An 18368-nucleotide genomic window follows, 5' to 3' on the forward strand; every position below is an offset into this window, starting at 1 on the left:
TGCCTCCCCAGGAGGTGGGTCTGCTCCCTGGCTGCCTCCCCAGGAGGCCTGGCCATACCATTCCTTCCTTGCAGGGGTGCTGGTAACCAAATAAGCGAGAGCATGGGCCATACAACCAGCATTCCCTCCCCCATGGGACACCGGTGAGGAGCAGGGGAGGGCAGGGAGCCGAGGCCCCCAGTGCATGAGGGCCGTTCACATTCTGTCCCTGGACCCCCCAGAGACTCTCAGGGGCATGTGCCTGTAATCTCACCCCCTTTGTTTACATGAGATTTTAGGGACTGTGCATTGTTGGCATGGGGGGGGCTGCTGCAGCCGTGGGACTTGCACAGCTGAGCATCGGGGTCCTTTTCTTCATTTTGGTCCAACGGCCATCCTCACTACAATGTGTGCTGCCTCCTCAAGGGGCCTTGGCCCCCGAATCCCCTGCCTGCCCATCCCTGTTGTCCCTCACGCTCATTCCTTCTGGCCTTCCTGAAATAGATTCACCTTCTGTTAATTAAGGCCTAGTCTACATGTGTATCGAGAATATACCCGGTTTCTATTTTATTAGAAATTTCAGGGACCTCGTGTGAGCTAACTGGGTAATGAGCAGGACTGGCTGTTTCTATAATGGCTTACTTGACCCAAGGAGCACAGAGTAGATCTTTTGGAGGAGGATTTAACTGTCAAAAATTTGGTTGTCATCGGAGTTAATACCTGAAACAGACCTTGATGGATGTGCTGAGGTTTTCCGTACGGGTGAATGATGAAGTGGAATGTCTAAATTCAAGTGAGGACATGAGCTCTCTGTGTGGAATGTGCCCCCAGCTTGAAGCCGCTGCAGGGGAAGTGGATTGAGTAGGAAAGCCACAGTCTGTGTCAGCAGGAAGCAGAGTCCATGACCCCGATTTCACTCAAAGATTTGTTTTATTCTGCTAGGAATTTGCATTGCAAAGAACCCACACTCCCTCCCCCCGTTCATGTCAACCTGCCTCGTGTGCAAAACGGGCCATGTCTCCTGTGTCTTGAGGCGTGTGTAGCCCTTGCTTACATAACCCTGGCACTTTGTAAGGGAAAGTGAGACTCATTTTAGAGATTATTATCTAAACTAGAGAATAATCACTCGCAAAGGCCCATCTATCGTCTCAAAATAGCTTTACAGGAAACTGCTGGATGTTGCTTTGTCACTAACAAGCCCCTAGGGTACTTGCATTTTTGCACACTTGATTTCATGCAACTGAAGGATAATCATGTAATTTGTCTTTAAAACAAGTTTCCAGGTCCTGCTTTACATTAAAAAAGAGTGTTCTGGCTTCATTGCACTTGTTCTTGTAGTTAGTATCAATGAGCTGAAGAATTATACTCAACAGATTATTATTTTAAGAATATCTTTCATTTGGTTAATCACCAGCTATTAAGGTATAAACATGCGTGTGCGTGTGCACACACACACGGCCTGCAGCTCCTCTTCTGTTAAAGATGTTCAGTGGAGCTTAATGAGATTTTTACAAAGAATCTGAGTGAGTTGGGGGGCTTAGCTAGGAGGCGGCCACCTCAGGGGTGTGACTGGAGGGACCTCAGAAAAATACCTTCTCTGGTCCCTGCCATACTTACTGTTCTTTCTCCTTTCAAAATTAATTCCTGAGGGTTTTGAAGCCTTTTTGTTTTAACAGCCCCCAGTTACACTTGACTGAAACCTCAGAAATCTCAACTATAAAGCACTTAGGTGTGATTTCCCTCGGGGTGTGAATACCGGTGTGACTGGAAGCGTGGGGCCCTGGGAGTTGGAGTCGCTGAGGAGGAGTTGGGAGCCAGGGACAGACCACTTTGCCATAGGGGTTTGTGGTATTTTGTCAAGGGGGTTTCTCTTGTTCTTTAGTCCCTCGTGTGTAGATGGATATGGAAACACATGCTGAATTCGAGGTGGGTTCCCGGAGTGGATCAGAACAGGAAGTATGGCTTTCGGAGGAGACACGGTCTTGGCCCTGATGCACGGGCTCTGTGAATGAGGGCCAGGGGCGTGGCGAGCCCCTGCAAGCCTGTCAGCCTTGCGCCCGCTGCAGGGTTTCTCAGATTGGCCCCGAGCTGGGCTCTGTGGCATCCTCCTGATGTTGACTCTTGAACTGCCGTCCCGTGACCTGCTCTTTTGACCACACTTTGCCCTCCATCCCTGATGAGCTTAAACATCTGCCCACTTCTTACAGTTCCCTCTGTGTCTGGAATTAAACAAGAAAACACTGATGGAAACCTGTTTTAAAAACTGATATATCTTTGGGATAAAAAGTGCCCCAACACATGCCCTGGCTCTGGAGGCCGGTGCCCCCAGGAGCACCTGTCTGCAGTGGGTGACCGCAGCCTCCCTCGGCCGTGCCACGGTGCAGGTCAGGAGAACAGTCGGGTGCTTGTTAGATGCCTGATGATTTAAAATGTGTATCTTATTTAACCTCCTGACACTGTGCGGAGGCCCCTGCCAGTGTCATTCCAACTCAGGAAGAAGCCTGGGCAGGGAAGGTGTTTTCCATCTTGGTGCAGCTAATAAACACTGAGTCATGATGCCCCCAGGTCTGGTGGGCCCCCAGACGCCTGTTCTCTCTGGTGCACCAGGATTTATTGCCAGGTTGTTGAAAGACCCATGCTACTAATCGTCTTCCTCTGGGTGGCCAGGCGCTATCTGTATGTATTTTGAACTAAATCATGGGTGTGAAAAAGTGAACAAGCATTTGTTAAATGCCTATGGGTAGTCCTGCAGGCAGAATGCTGCAGAGCCTTTTAGCCTTTTGTAAACCGAGAGGACCGCAGAGGCTCGTGTGGCGGCTCGTGCGGCTGAGCCCACGATCGGGCAGAGATCCAGCGAGAGGGAACTCCCGGTGGGACCCCTGGGGCTGGGGCTGGACCCGGGTCCTGAAGGACGTTCGGGATGAGCATGGGAGGAACGGGGCTCTCCGAGAGGGCAGAAGCATCAGAAAGGATGGGAGCGGGTGGGGCCTTGATGACTCTGCAGCTGAGGTCTCTGGCGGTGCTCCCGCACACCGGTCACGGCTGCCACGAGTGGCCCTGACGTGGGACGTGCTGGTGAGTCCCTGCCAAGGAAGCGGACAGCTGGTGCCATCCCTCTCTGCCATGACCGGGCACCCGTGAGCACTGGTGTCACATAGAGCTGCCGGAGAGCGTCCCTGCCCCTGCTGGGGACGTGTTCTCCTCAGTCTCTGCCCAGCACAGGCTCACCTGTCCCAGCCTCGGGCGGCCTGAGTCCAGGGCCAGCGAACCGTGCTCCCGGCCCCACCACCTGTGTGCTGAAGAAAGTGGTACCGGAGCTACACCCACTGCTCTGTGTTGCCCGTGGTGTTTTCCTACTACAGTGGTGGTTGGAGCCGAGAACGTTCTCCTCGAGGGCCTTTGACAGGAAATGCCTGACCCCCGTCCTCACTGCCCCTCTGTGCTACCACACTTTGCTCTGGGCAGGCAGAGGCGGTCCAGGCGCTCACACGGTTAGGGCTCTCTTCTCTCTGATGCAGGTTGACGTAGAGTGCGTAAGTGAACTGGGCTACCGAGGAGGAGACCTGAGCAGGTCATGTGACCACAGGGTATGTCCCTGTGGTTCTATTTTGCATTAAGTTGGGAAGTTCTCCTGAAAGACATCACAGCTCGTGTCTCACTGGTTAGCTCACCAGCTCTTGGTTGCCCTGTAAGCGCGGTGCTGGGGTTGGCCAGCAGCCCCAGCAGCCAGAGAGCCTGGAGCCTGGTTCTTGTCTGCCTCGCTCTGCACGAATGGGGCTGTAAACACACGTTCCTCCGGGCAGAAATCAAAGTGAATTCATCCTCACAACCAAGTCGGAGCCTCCTGCGTCAAGTAACGCGTGATATTTAACCAAGGTTCGTAATTCTTATGTTAATTTGGCTACTGTATTCTAGACCTTATTCTTGGAAGTGTTTTGTTACTTCAAAGGAGACACATTTCAACTGTCACTTCAGCTAAAATATCACTATTTGAGATTTCATCTTCTTGCCCATTAAAGAACTCTTTGGTGCCTTTTTGCGTGCGATTTACTTCCCACACCTTGGAATGCAACGCGTACCGGGACAAGCTGGTGCAGCCTGGATAGCTGGTGCGAAGAGCGGTGGGAAGGCGGGCCCGGCACTCCCAGCGGGGAGCCGGACGAGGCGCTCGCGGGTGTCGGATATTCTTGAAGCCCGGGAGGAAGCCGCTGAGCAGGTCAGTCCTGTTACACATGCTCTTGGCTGTCCCGTTTGGAAGTCATTTGAGTGTGTGTAAGTCCCATCACCCTTGTTACGACTGCTCACTATCACGCAGGCGTTATTCTTTTATAGTTTCCTACCCGAGAAACATGCCGCGTCACGTTGCCTCCTCACGCGTACGTACGGGCGGCAGCTCACTGTGGGAGCTCAGAAACCTCTCTCCCTCATGTGCCAGGATGTTTGAGGTGATGGTACCCGGGTCAGCGTGTCTCTCCTGCAGAGTTTCACCACCCAGGACAACTCCACAAAGTAAGATTTTTGCCCAGAATCTTATGTAAAAGAGAGTTCTCTCTGTGCCTTGAGTGTAACGTCTCCCCTCTGTGGACAGGGTTCGAGACCAGCTTGCTGTCCTCATCTGCTGGTGGAGGCCGCGTCTGGGTTTGAAGGTGAGTTAGTAATCCCTGTGTCTGCAGGGGATGTGGCTTATTTTACTTCGGATTCTGACTACTTCAGAGTTTGCTTTGGTGTGATTATATTTATAGGAATGAGTAGAATTTATGTTTTGGCCATATTTGCTCACCCGCTGCTTCTGCCTAGCTAGAGACAGATGTAGGATTGGTGATCCAGCCTTCGGCTCAGGATGAGATAGACTGATGACACCCTGGCCTTGGGCATGCGTGCCGATGCTGCACAGGGGACAGACTACTGCTGGTCCCCCTCCTGGGACAGCCTGTGCGCGTGCTTGGAGGTGGAGGGAGACACGGGAACCGCTTCTCCAGGAGTGCAGTCAAGTCACTTCGTGAACTTGGGCCCAGTATTTCAGTTGTCAACATGTAAGGCGTTCACCAGGATGCAGACACAGATACTAACGTGTGACGGCTAATGAAGGTATTTCTGTAGAGTCAATGCATTATTTTCAAGTAAAAAGTAAATTTACAATTACTCAAGCATTTATATGGTGGGGCAGCTTCTGTGGAGGGTCTTGCAAGTAGGTGAACTTGTTCATTTATTTGCTTTTGAAATACATGGAGGCCATCCTGTTACTAAGAAGGTTTTGGGCTCCAGAGTAGCCAATTTTGAAGTGAGGTGAGAGGGCATGCGGGAGTGTGGCCACGAATTGTTAACAGAGCCCGAAAGGACATGTGTTTCGGGGGTCTTCAGACTCCCCGAGGCCCTTGCTGGCTTGAAGGTGGGCTTCTCTCCATCAACAAGAATTTGTTTGCTGATTTCTTACTCTGAGCAAATTGCTCCAGTCCCTTCTCTAAGGAGTAAGACCTTATGTGGCAAGCCACAGTTTTGGGAAATCTTCACACACACGATCTCCCTTTATTTTGCCCTCAGTCAGAGAGCGGGTGGGGGTCTCGGAGTTGTGACCATATGACGTGTTAGCCACATCGGCGTGTGTTTGAGAGTCGGGGGTGCTAACACCACTGTTGCCAGCACAGTAGGCCTTAACCGGGATTGTACTGATAATACCCCCATCTTAGGAGTCCTTGGGTTAAAAGGAACCAAAACCCAATCAAACTGTCTTAGGCAAAGATGAGGTTGGTTATCTGGCGGTTGGGAGAGTCCTTCCAGAACACAAGGCTCAGAGGACGGCGCTCGCATCCAGCTCTGGGTTTGCAGGACCTGAGGGTCCACACTCGAGACCCTGGACACAGTCCGTCTGCAGACTTGGGATTGCTGGAAGAGTGAGTTTGCGTGGCTCTGTGGGGCCAGTGTCCACCGCCTCATCCCTCACTCACGTGATGGCTGGTCAGGGTCCCTGAGAGCAGGCAGAGTGATCACCAGAATCCTGCTGCAGAAGGGCACACGGTTAGTCTACCCCTTTCCTAGATGGGTAGGTTGTGAGGCAGGGGTGGAAAAGGGTTTGCCAGAGTCAGCTGATAAGGAAGTGTCTGATCTAGAGCGGAAATCGGCATTGGCTTATGCTAGAATTCCTCCCCCGTGGTGGCCTCACGTTTATAGACTGCTCCATATTCACTCTGCTCTGGGAGCAGGTCAGAATGCAGGCTTCGCAGGAAGGATCCTGATGTGTGGAATTGCTGGTTTTTCTTGGGTGTATAGGGGTCAGTAAGCTACCCGGCATAAAATAGAGTGTATTTTGTATCTTGGGTTTGTTCCAGGAAGAAGAGTTGAAATGGCCCACTTTGATTCCTGAAGACGGAAACCGTCTCGGGGACACAGCACGATCGGGGCGCCTGTTTGACAGCGGAGACGTTATTGTTTGCTATGTGGTTAGCTGTGCCAAGTGCAGCTAACCTCTCCGGGCTAGTTTTCAGAGCGATTTTTCCCTAATTACAGACCCACACATTGTGGGCAGGCAGAGCCCTGTCTTGGCGGTCTTGCTCTCAAGTAGTCAGAGGCCTGGGAAAACTGTCTTATTGATATAAAAAGAGATAAGGAGACAAAATAATTCCCCAAATTGGTAAGAACTCAACTACAGACTCCACGAGACTTAAGTTCAAATGATTTTTCTGAGAATTTGTTTCCTGGGGGAGAGTTTGTTTCCACTGGGGACCCCGTGTGACCGTGTGTGCCACCATGGGGCCTGCGGCGTGGGCAGCTTCCTGTCCTTGTGACGGGCAGTGTGGGGCCCCATCACTGTCCGGCTTCCTGTCATGTGCGCCCCATGCGGCCTCCTGGGTCACCTCCTCCCCGAGTCCCTGCCACGTGGCCAGGTTGCATGTGTGCAGAGGCGAGTCCAGAACAAGGCACGAGGTGCCCTAGCCCTGCCCTCCCCCTCCCCCACTGCCCGTCCCCTTCCCATCGGGAGGGTGGGGGGCAGAGAATCTGACGCAAACCTAGACGCTCCTTCCCTGTTGGCAGTAAAGGTCTTCAAGAAGGGGCGCTCATTCCCACTGAAATCAGCAAACCTGAGGAGTGGTCAAGTGTAACCCACTGTGGGGGGGACGTCGGAGGTTGTCCCCATGAGCAGGCCTGCAGTGGCTGTAGAGAGTGGTGGGTGTGCAGAGAGAAGGGCCCCACATGCCAGCATCACGACTGAGGGACCGAGGCAACAGGTGCTCCTTCCCAGGTGTCAGTGTGATGCTGCCTTTCGGGCTCTCCAAGGACATGATGTCACTGATAGACGTACCGTTTAGCGTGGACGCCAAGGGACGAGGGACAGACACCCTCTGAGGGGAGCAGAGCGTCTGAGATGGGGCACTTCCTAAGTGCAATGGTCACATCTGGATGTTAGCTTTTACAGATAAGGAGTTCTTTTAAATTCTGGATGATTCTTTCCAGAAACTCTGTCCCGATTCACTTCTAGAAAGGTCAGGGTATTTTAAGATATAAAGCAGAATCTCGTTTGTGAGAGTTTGGTGGAAGGTGTTCTTTGCACCTGCCTGGGCTCTGTGGCTGTAACTGGGTGGGGCTGGGGGGCGTCCAGGCTGGGGGGCGCTTTACGCTCTGCAGTCATGTGTCACAGACCCGTCAGACCCGACAGGATGATCCGTTGGAAATGACTGACCCAGATTCTCAGTGGGGTTGTTGTCGTGTGTTGACTGTTAAGTGTGCATGTGGCTGGTTCCCGCTCTTCCATGCAGGGGCCTAGTCAGGGCCCCCAGTGTGCACTGTGGTTTTGTTGCCAGCAGGCCCTGCAACTGCACCCAGCCACTTGTCCACTGCCACGTGTGTCCCTGAGGTTGGGTCTCACGGGACCACGGGGGGACGTCCTGCTCCACGGCAGTGTGTGCATTCCTGTTTTAAATGCTGCTTAGTCCTTCCATCTGCAAGTGCTCAGACTACCGATTTCATGAAGAGGTTGCTGTCCAAATGCTCTGCAAATTCCTGGCTGTCTGCTCCTTATTATGAATGGGGTTGGCCATGGGCTGTTGTGTCTCTTTCTCTTGACCTCCAGCCTCTGGTCTCCGTTTGCCTCCATCCGGCTGCCATGTGGCGAGGCGGGGCAGCTTGTGTCCAGCCTGGGTGGGATGAGGTCCTGTGGCTTGAGCTCTCAGCTGACGATGACTCTGCTGTGGGAGATTCTTGAGCTTCTCTCCCGTGTTGCCAGGTCCCCCTTGGTGACAGCAGCTGTGGGTGTTGGGTTTCTTCCTTCACAGAGACATGGGTGCCTCAGGGGTCCCTGTTGCCTTTGAACAGAATCACTTTCTCCTGCTGGGGCTGTGGGGTTTGAGGTAGAACTGAGTGACAAGAAGGTGACCCATGCTCTTACACCCTGATGGGGAGGGGAGCGGTGCTGTGGGTTTGTTCTCTGTACCCATGCAGGAGGGGTAGAGGTCACCATGCACTTTTCCAGAACTCACCTGTGCAAAAAGATGAGCCCTGTACAGTATCCTGCGCCTCAGGGGATTAGACCAAATGATCCCTAAAGCCCCCATTGTTGAGATTAAAGACTGACCCTGCTTCCTGACCTGTAAGCGTGGGTCCTTGTGCTAAGAGCGAAGCCAGGAATGCAGTCCTGGGATGCAGTCTGGGATGACTGCGCAATTATTTGAACTCAGGATGCATGTGATGTAGGTGTCTGTGTTTTATAAGGTTTTGCTTTTTTCCAGATATGCAGGGATCCCCTCTTTCCCCTCCCCATGCATGTACATGTGCACATGTGCATGGACACAGATGTGCACGCGCACACACACAGACGTGCACACATGTGCACACACAGACATGCGCATGCACACACACGCACACAGACGTGCAGAGACGTGCACACGCACACGCAGATGTGCACACGTGCACATCCACAGAGGAATGCCATTACCGTACGCGTCTGTGTGTTTACACATACATGTGTGCGTGGACTCACGTGTCTGTGTGTGGATACACATGTGCAGCTGCAGTTACAATCACCTGAACCTGGAAATAGGCTTGAGGCCGCCTCTCGTTTTCATGGGCTCTGTGTCTCCAGGGGAGAACCCAGGCTCATCAGCATGGCTCCCCAGCTGGGTCCTCCTGGAATCTTCTCACGTCGTGGCGTAGGTGGCTTTCTGAGGAGCAGTTCCCGCTCCCCATTCTCTGCACGCTCTCAGCCCCGCCTCACTGCCCAGTTCTGCTGAGTCCCGTGCAGCGCAGGCGGCGGACCCCGTCTGCAGGCTCTTTGTGGTGCTTTCCTCTCAGGGTCCTGTCCATTTAGCAAACCTTCACTCTAAATGTGCTGTGTGCCAGGCCCTGAGATGGCAGAGATTTGTAGCATACGGTCCCTTCCGAAGGAACTCCTCCTCCAGTTGGAAGATGGATACCTAGACAGCGAGGCTCCTGCACTGTAAGGAGTATGGGACGGAGAAAGCTGTTGCGGTGCAGCCGGGGACCCTTCGGCTGAGGCAGCTGGCTGGAGTCCTAGCCTCAGGCACTCACCTCTGTGAGCCTGGAGAACCTCCTGACGTTACAGTCCTGCCTGGTGCACAGCCACCTCTCCCGCACTAAAGCCAGGGCCATGCCTCCTGGGCTCCGTTTTAATTTACACGGTTGGGGGAGGACAGAGAGTTACAGGGACGCGGGGCGTGGCTGTCCCCAGAGTGGGTGCCTCCGACGTTACAGAGGGAGCGGCCATCACCGGTGCGATAGCTCGTGGCCCAGGCTCGGGTCCCGAGGGGTGCCGGCATGGAAGCTGCTTGGAGGCGGTGGCCAGGCCATGTGGGGGTCGTGGGGTTGGGTGGCACATTGTGCGCGGACCAGCCCCAAGCAAGCGCCAGCCCGCTGTCCCGGTGACACTGCTGTTCCCATCCCTCCTGGCCCCGCGAATGCTGTCCGACGCCGGAACCCCGAAGCATGGTGCCCCGCTAACCTTTCGCTGTTTGGGTTGCAGATGACGGTGCTCTTTCCCCGATGTGCCCTCGGGGCGAGGTCACCCGGGACCCCGGCGGTAAGTGCACTCTTGTCGCCTCTGCCTGCAGTCTGAGCCACTGGCTCTGCCGCAGATCGTTCTAAGGGTCTTCCTTTCGTTGCAGGTCACCTCCCTGAAGACTGTTCCTGCACTCACCTCCACTCTGCAGACTGAGGAAGACTCCCAGCAGGAGCCGAAGAACACAAGGAGTTCTGTCACTGTTTAGATATTTTGTCATTTTGAATCAAAATATTGAAAACAAATTAAATGTACATAAAATATTTGGTGTGATTCAGGTTTCTCTTTTTTTAACTTTAGCCTTGTTAAGGTATGATGGGCATAGAACTGTGAGCGACATCCGTGTGCATTGCGGTGACCTAGCACGCGCGCACACTGTGGAGGGGACCCCACCGTCTAGTTGGTCAACTTCCAACACGTTTCCCTTGGTGGTGCTGAGGACGGTTAGGATCTGGTCTCTCGGTGGATTTCGTCATGTGTTAGTGTTCCTGACCGCGGTCACCGTGTCTCAGCGAAGTCTACAGCCCGGGCTCATCCTACAGCTGAGGGTTTGTGGCCTTCCGCCAAACTGTGCTCACTCCCCCACCCCTGCAACCGCTTCCCACTGCCTGTGTTGAGGACTTTGACCGGTGTTGTTTCTAGATTTCTCATACAGGCGTAAGTGCAGTATTTGTCTTTGTGTCTGGCTTATCTCACTGAGCGGGAGGCCCTCAGGGTTCATCCGTGTTGTAGGTAAAAGTGGGATTTCCTTCCTTCTCATGGCTGAGTAACATTCCAGGGTGTGTGTGTAAGTAAGTATATGTATATGTGCATATTCGTGTATATATTTACACACGTATCCCCTCTTCTTTATTCATCTGTCGGTGGACACTTAGGTTGTTCTCCTAATGGCTCAGATTTCTTAAGCAAAACATCACGTTTATATATAAATCTTTATAAATTAACATTTCAGTGTTAATCTAATCACATGTATTTATTCTGTAGGTATTTTATTTATGAAAATGCCCACAAGATTAATCACAAGTTTTAAAATGACATTGTGACTACCCCCCACCCAACAAATATATCCTCATTTCTCCCTATGTTTGAAATCCTAAAGGTTGTCATTGAACATCGGGACTCTCGTCTCTCTTTTGTATGTCTATTGTATAAATTATTAAAAATCATCCACATTTTGTGCTTAAACGTTAGCTAAGTAAGGATTGTACTGGAGAAGCTGGAAATGATTCTCATCCACACTGCTTTATGGGGCAGGTGCATCTGTGATGGTCAGGTCTCCTTATTTCCAGAATTTAGTTATGGTTTGTGAAGTGTGAACTTCTTGGGGAAGGTAGGAAGGCAGGAGGACATGAGACTTTGTCATATGATGCGCTGGACAACAGGATGACCACAGAACAGTGTGCTGTGACATGTACAGTAATTCTGGTGGAGTGCCGGTTTGGGGCCGGGCATGGTGGTCCATGCAGCGGCCTCAGGCTGTGGATGTGCCCTGGGACTGCACACCATGCTCTTACACCCACGGGAAGCTGGTGACTTGGAGAGCCCTCTCAGAGGCAGGCGAGAAGTGGAGCGGTGCCCGAGGTTGGGGTGGGCCAGGTCACCCTGTCAGCTGCCGTAGGGAGTTTGGGCTGTGAAAGGCACAGGAGGGCCCTGCTGGGTCATTCACCAGACCTTCTCTGCTGAGATCTACACTTCTGGAAGCTCCCAGGACCTCAGTGCAGGGGCTGGGCGAGAGCTGTGAGTGGAGGACCAGGGATGGGGAGGTCTTCTGGGGACCCCCATGATCCTGGCGGTGGCCAGCGTGGGGAGCAGAGAGCGGGAGGCAGGAGGTTGTGGGAAGGTGGGCTGCCAGCAGTGCACGTGGGAAGGAGGGACCCAGGCTGGCTTCCGGGTCCTGCTTGGGCCATTGGGAGGATTGTGTCGCCTTCAAGGGCCAATGGAACCCCAGCCGCGTGGCCAGGGGCGCGGGCCCAGGTGACCAGGTTCTGGTGCTAACGCCGTGCTTATGGCTCGTCTGCGTCCAGGAGGCAGTCGGATGCCTTGGTGGGGCATCGGCAGAATCTGGGCTGGAGCTGCTGTGGGCAGGTGCTTCGGGGGGTTAACTGGGGTGGAAGGGTAGCTGGGATTTTCCTGGAAAGCCCTCTGGTGAAAAGGGGAGCAGAGCTGAACCCCGTGAAGACCAATGTTTCAGGGCAGGGACAGGTGAAGGGAGGGAAGCTGGGAAGGACTCGGGGTCTAGAGGGCATGGGGGGCAGGGAGATGTCACGGAAGCTGCTGGTGGGAATAAGGATGTTGTGGTCAGCATGTCCTACTGCCGAGGGGTGCGGTCCTCCTCTGTGGCTGGAGGCTGTTGCCAGGCTGGCAGAGGCGGCAGGAGACCCCACTGCAGCGGCTTCACTGATGTCACTGAGAACGGACTCGAGGGGAGGGCGGGCTGGCCGAGGTGGTCGCCTCTGCACACACTGCATTCTCTGTAAGAGGAGGAGGCTCTTGGGGCAGGTGCGGGTGCGCGGCCCGGCTGTGTTTCCGAGCTGCACGAGGAGGATTGGTTTGAATTCTGGCAGGAGCCGGCAGGGAGACGGGCGGTTGGTGGGGCCCCGAGAAGATGCTGTGGGAAGCTCGGGGGTGCAGCGTCGCTGGCGGCTAGCCCTTCATTTTCAGTCAACTTCAGAAATGTAAAAATCCACTATTTTTTTTTCCTGAAAGGGGTACGTTAGCCACATGGAATAGTTGTTTGCATTAGGGTTCATCGTCCTTCTTCATACAGTTTACGCACGCAAGCTGCTCAGGTGCCGAGGACTGGGCGCACCAGCTCTCCCGCCCACGGCCTCCTTTACGTCCTGTTGCCCTGAAATTCCCTGGCTCATTTCAGCCCCTTCCAGAAGCAACAGATGATGGTTATGTTTTCCACAGTTCAATCTCCAAAACGCTTTAGTTCCGTTGTGTCTTCTTCCTGAGGTGTTATGAATGTATTTATATGTGTTTTTCAAATGTGATTCTGCTCAAAATTAAATAGATCAAGCAAAATATGCCAGGGATTTTGAAACTTTGGTGCTGGCTGCAGGAAAGAGGATTCTAACAGGCGGGTAGCTGATGTTCTCCTGCTGGGTCCACAGGTTTCTGTGGTCTCGGCCGTAACATACTATGTATCATATCATTCCTTAAACTCTTGACTAGAAGCACTATTTTTAAAGCATGGAACCTCAAATGTTCTTCCAAGAATATTTTAAATTTTTAATCTGTAGACCGTGTCCTTTCAGGGAATTCATTCCCATGCTATCGAGTATGTCCCTAGAATAGTTCAGAACACATATTCCATATTTTCTTTGTTTTGGTTGCTTTGCTGTTTCAGTTCCTAGAGGTAACTGTCATCCAAATGGCTGAAGGGAAGATGCTATGTAGACAGGTTACGTCTTTAAGGTTTTGTTCCTTGACCTAAGTTAGACCAGACTCATTAACGGTAGTAATGCTGCCAGATGAGGCATCTCCAGTCTCTCCTGGAGGAAAGAAATCCAAGCAGAACGAAGTTCGGCCCTTGGGTGTGGGAGGCTCTGAAGACATGTCCCAGAAAGGGCCCACGGTCTGAGCATGACCTGCCATCAGATCCCCACAATGTCCTGGAAAGCGTGAGTTGTTTCTGTTGTGTACATTTAGAAAACGTTCTTCTCCCTGGCAGCCCCCGTGCTCTGCTCCTGATCTCTCAGGTCCTCCGGTGTTTTCTGAGCAGAAGTCTTGCTGCATGCAGTTGGGCTTTCCAAGTGATACTAGTGATACTACGTATCATTATCCTATCCGACTACACTATCCTTGCTCACCGTGTAACAAATTTGGTTTCCTCTGGAGAAGGGTCTGAGGAAATCAAGACAGGACTTTTGTTTCCTCAACATCTGGTCAGGTGGCCTGGGGGCTGTGCCCAGGAGCTCTGGGCTGTCTTCTCGTGCTGGTCACTCCTGGTGGGCTGACCGATGCTGACCTGTTGCAACAGCCCACCAAGCACTGAGTCAGGCGTGTAGACTCTGCACTTTATGAGGTGGTGTGACTACATTAGAAATGTTTCAGTTAGTATGTTATTATGAAGAATAATTTCACCAAAAATAAAAATCATCATAATTCTTAGATTCCTCGACTACATTTAAAACCAATCCTTTTACTAAAACAGCCCATTACAATCAGGAATGAATTCCCTGAGGGTCACGTTTGTCAGACTCTGTGGCTGTTTCCCAAATCTGAATCTTTAACCTGCAACAAGCCTGCTGGCCCGTCAGCTTTGAGTCTGCACACTCAGTGATGAGTCCCCACGTCTGAGGGCTTCTCGTGTGTGGCCCATCTGTGCAGACGGTGATGGTGTTGGTCTGTCAGTTGCCGTGGCCTGGCGGGTGCTTGGCCAGTGGCCGGGCTCTGTCCCCAGAGTCGGCGCACACTGCTTAGGTATGGCAAACAGGGCCTGCCCTGCGGGACGGCCGCAGTCTGGAGTTGTTGGCAGGTACACTCACCTCCATGCCGAGGAGACGCCCGAGACCGACGCCATTGTGCACTGTGAGTGACTCGGAGCCAGACGAGGCACAGGGGCCCTGACATGCTGACACCTGACGCGCATGCTGGGAGGCGACGGTTTGATTCTGTTGATGTGAACATGCTCTGATCTTCTCTTGTAGGCCCGTGTGTGCTGAAGTTCTTCACGGTGCCCACAAAGGAAGGTGCTAGAGGCGGACAGCCCACGTGTGTCCGAGCCGCCTCCTGTCCACGTGAGCACGCTGCCTGTGCTGGTCAGGTCTGTGGCAGAAGCGGGTGGCGCTTCTGTGCGCTTGTCTGGGAAGTGCTGCGGTCCTTGGAGTCACACCGAGTGACCGCCCGGGCGTCAGAGTGTGCACGGGCACTGTTTGCCATGTGCCGCTTGCGGCTGGCGATGTTACATAGTCACAACATGGTTACGCCCCCGTCGGCCGCCCCGGGCTGTGTTCTGACAGCAAGGGCAGGCGCGTTCGCGGGCAGCGCCAGTCACGAGTGAGGGAGCGAGGGATGGTGCCACGAGCGGCCGTGGCCCTGTAGCTTTGGTGCTGGAGCAGACCGAGTGAAATGCGGAGGTCGGCCTCCCGGGAGGGCCCTGTGCATGTGGGGCGGAGAATGCCAGTGAGCCCCCGCGGGGCGGTGTGTGTGCGTTCCTGCGGCCCACATGGTCTCGCAGCGGCCTGCTCCCACAGCCCGCACCAGTCGGCCGTGCGCCTCAAGCCTGGGGAGGAAGGCCACGGAGCCCGAGCCTCAGACGCTGTGCTCCTGGAGCCCACCCACAGCCCGGCCTTTGTTATGGGGGTTCCCGGACACTCTGAGAACAGTTGGGGAAGCAAAGACGTGCCCTCCTTCGTGGGTCAGCCATGGCGGGGGTGTGTGGAGGGGTGTGCCCAGCGCCCCAGGACCCCGCACCTGCTGGGGCCTCTGAGGAGGACGGGCTCCACCTGATGTGTGGTGTTGGGGGGCAGTGACATGTGGGAACGTTCCCCCTTGGTGGACGACGGGAGAAGATAGGGCAATGCACGTGGATGAGCGTGAGGGTCTTATGTTTGGGGACCGACAGGTCTGTCTGCGGTGGCTCTTCCTGGGAGGGGGTGACGCTGGGCCTGGCAAGCTTGTGGAGGCTGTGGTGCTTGGTGCCATGAGGAGCTGTCGACTGCTCATTTTCCACAGGGGGGCTTCTGTTTCGGAAAGATCACCCCGGCCGAGAGGAGGCAGTGGATTAGAGGGGCCAGGAGGTTGCTGAGGACGTGTGAACAGAGTAACGCCATGAAATAGAACAATGCTGGGACTCGTTCAGAATTGCAGGGCCCTTCAGAGTAACAAGATCATTTGTTCTTCATGATCTGATGAAAAATACTTTCTGTCTGTGGGAACTGGGATGTGTGCTGACCTTCTGCAGGTGCCCCTGGCTGGCAGCGTCTGCGTCCTCGTGCCGGTGGTGCGTGGAGGGATGCCAGCAACACCACCATCCGCTGCCCGGCCTGTGGGTCGGGAAACGCCGAGCTCTAAGTGTTCATCCCATGGGTGCTTCTGCAGGTCTGGAAGCCACTTCTGTTCTCAGTGAGGAGCAGCTCTTCCTCGAAGAGCCATTATCTGAGAGTTTAGCCAAAGAGGGACATGCAGACCAGGTGCCTTTGTCCCCGCTCGAGGCCGTTCAAACCACCAAGCTGCAGGCTTTCCGCTGGTCCTAACAACACTGATGTGCTTCTCGCTCAGATCGCTGCTCCCCGCCCCCCACCCTGCATTTCTGATTCCACGGGTCTGGGGGTGCTGGGGGGCAGGTGATGGATTCTGTTTCTGATGAGTTCCCCGGTGACACTGACATCGCTGGTGACCACAACAGAGAACCACGGGTCTGAGCGGAGTTCGCAGACGGATGGCGGCCTGTTTCCAGTGCATGTGATCTTCAGGCGAGTTGATTCAGATACAAGGAAGGCCCAGGGTAGGCCCGGGATAGGCCGCTTGGCTCCGTTATCATCATGAGTCGTAAGCATGTTGTGTCCACTGCGTGGATAGATTCATGTGTGCAGTCCAGATAGTCCAGAGCCGCCCCCCTGTCTGTCTGAGGATGCAGTGCCAGCACCCGTGCATGAGGACGCCGCGTGGCTGGAGGCCTGCATCAGACGCTGGAGCCCCTTTCTTGTTGTGGGTGTTGTAACTGTTGGGATGATTTTGCCAGATAATGTTCTTGTCTAAGAACCGGGGGCTCAGTTCTGGGGCCTTGTCTTCATGAATGGCCTTGGATCTCTGGGTGGGGTTTGCCGGGCCAGAAAGCAGCAAGCTGAGCACCACTCCCTCATGTTGAGGGAGAGAGACAGGAAAATGGCCTGCCGCCTCCAGCGACAACCCCTGGGGCCCCTGTTAGACACCAATTTGGAAATCAAGTGGCAGAACGAGATAATTCTTCAACAGCCTTTTATGGGCAATAAATAGATATTCTCAAAAAGTAACCCTGTTCTGAGTTAGCTGATTTGGAGAAATTAGAAGTCCTCTGTGCTTCGTGGTTTAATTTCACCACTGTCTTGCCTCTGTTAGCGCTCTGCAGAGTGTGTGAAATTTGGGCCTCGGAAGGAAGCCTGCAAGCCGGGGAGGGTCGGCGTCCGCGCAGGTGGAGGGACGCTGTACGTGTTCATTCATGCGTTGGTAGCTTCTTGGCCACAAAATCCCGCGGTTCTGTAAAATCATGACGTGCCCACGTCGTGTAGCGTCCGTGTGTGTGGTGGCTCACGCACCCCCGTGTTGGAACAGGATGTGCTGTGTCCCCGTGGGTTGTACCCAGCTCTGCGCCCTGGGGGACCTGGCCTGGCCGAGCGATCTTCCAGGCGCCTGTTCCAGCCTGCGTGGGGCTCTTGCCACGGTGCTTGCCTTGGACAAAACCCGTGGGAATCTCCACATGCAGATGCCGGCCAGCGCGATTTGGAGGTGCTGTCGGCCTCAGACGGGAGAGACGTGGACCCACAGGGAGTGCCGCTTCCCATCCCACCGGATTCCAGGACTGGCTTTGCTTTTTCCCAACTGCCCCTCCCCCACCAGCCATGGAGACCCCCCCCCCCTTCAGGATTTGTGTGCGTCCCATCCGCAAGGGGCAGGAAGTTTCCCTCAGTAAAACTGCCTCTGCCTCAGTTACTTTGTGCTCAGGACATAGTGAGAGGTCAGAATTTCCCCTGAATTGGGGGGGATGGCACAGAATTAATGTCTCTCCTTTAGGGAGAAATCTATCCTTCAGTCTTGAGTATGGTTCTTTAAAATAGAACTTAAATGCAAAATGTAATTTTGGGATCATGTCAGTTTTGAGAAAGTAACGCGATCAATATTTGTATCTTATTAATTTTTTTAATTTTTAAGATTTTATTTATTTGAGAGACAGAGCAGAGGGGAGGGGCAGAGGGAGAGAGAATCTCAAGCAGACTCCCCACTGAGCACGGAGCCTGACGTGGAGCTTGATCCCATGACCCTGAGATCCTGACCTGAGCCGAAACCACGAGTCAGATGCTTAACCAACTGAGCCACCGGGCACATCTTGTTTTCTTGACTTTTTAGGGAATGAAAGGCTTCTTTCATCAGCTGGTCAAGCTCCTCCTGGCAAGAGCCACCTTGTTGTTAATCTCCGGGTCTGCAGTGTGTGGCTCAGGGGGTGCAGCCAAGCTCCCCATGCCTGCCGGTGGGGAGTCCAGTTGGAGCTGCCCCCATGTGGGACGTCCCCACATAGGGGCTGGCCAGCTCAGGACTGTCTCCTGTCCTGACACACAGACCTTTATTCCTGGCTCACTAAGGACATAGAGCCTGGGAGTTTTCAGACAGCTCGTGTCGGCTGCGAAGGTGTGTCCGAGCACCACACGTGGGGCCTGTGTGCCCCGGGTTTCTGGCTTCC

At 53.9% G+C, this 18368-nt stretch overlaps 1 protein-coding gene and 1 long non-coding RNA gene across 2 annotated transcripts in view; both read left to right on the forward strand.

Moving 5' to 3' along the window:
* Positions 1-18368, forward strand: part of DLGAP2 (DLG associated protein 2) — a 729358-nt gene that overhangs the window by 174038 nt on the left and 536952 nt on the right. The gene's annotated exons all lie outside the window — the stretch shown is intronic.
* On the forward strand, positions 3735-10235 carry LOC141374344 (uncharacterized). Its single transcript, XR_012381114.1, has 6 exons — positions 3735-3855; positions 3999-4195; positions 4415-4488; positions 4568-4625; positions 9950-10006; positions 10092-10235. It is a non-coding gene; the product is annotated as an uncharacterized lncRNA (long non-coding RNA).

This window comes from Callorhinus ursinus, unplaced genomic scaffold, assembly GCF_003265705.2.
Source record: "Callorhinus ursinus isolate GAN/ISIS: 27379988/994484 unplaced genomic scaffold, GSC_fseal_2.0 scaffold17, whole genome shotgun sequence".
Taxonomy (NCBI): Eukaryota; Metazoa; Chordata; class Mammalia; order Carnivora; family Otariidae; genus Callorhinus; species Callorhinus ursinus.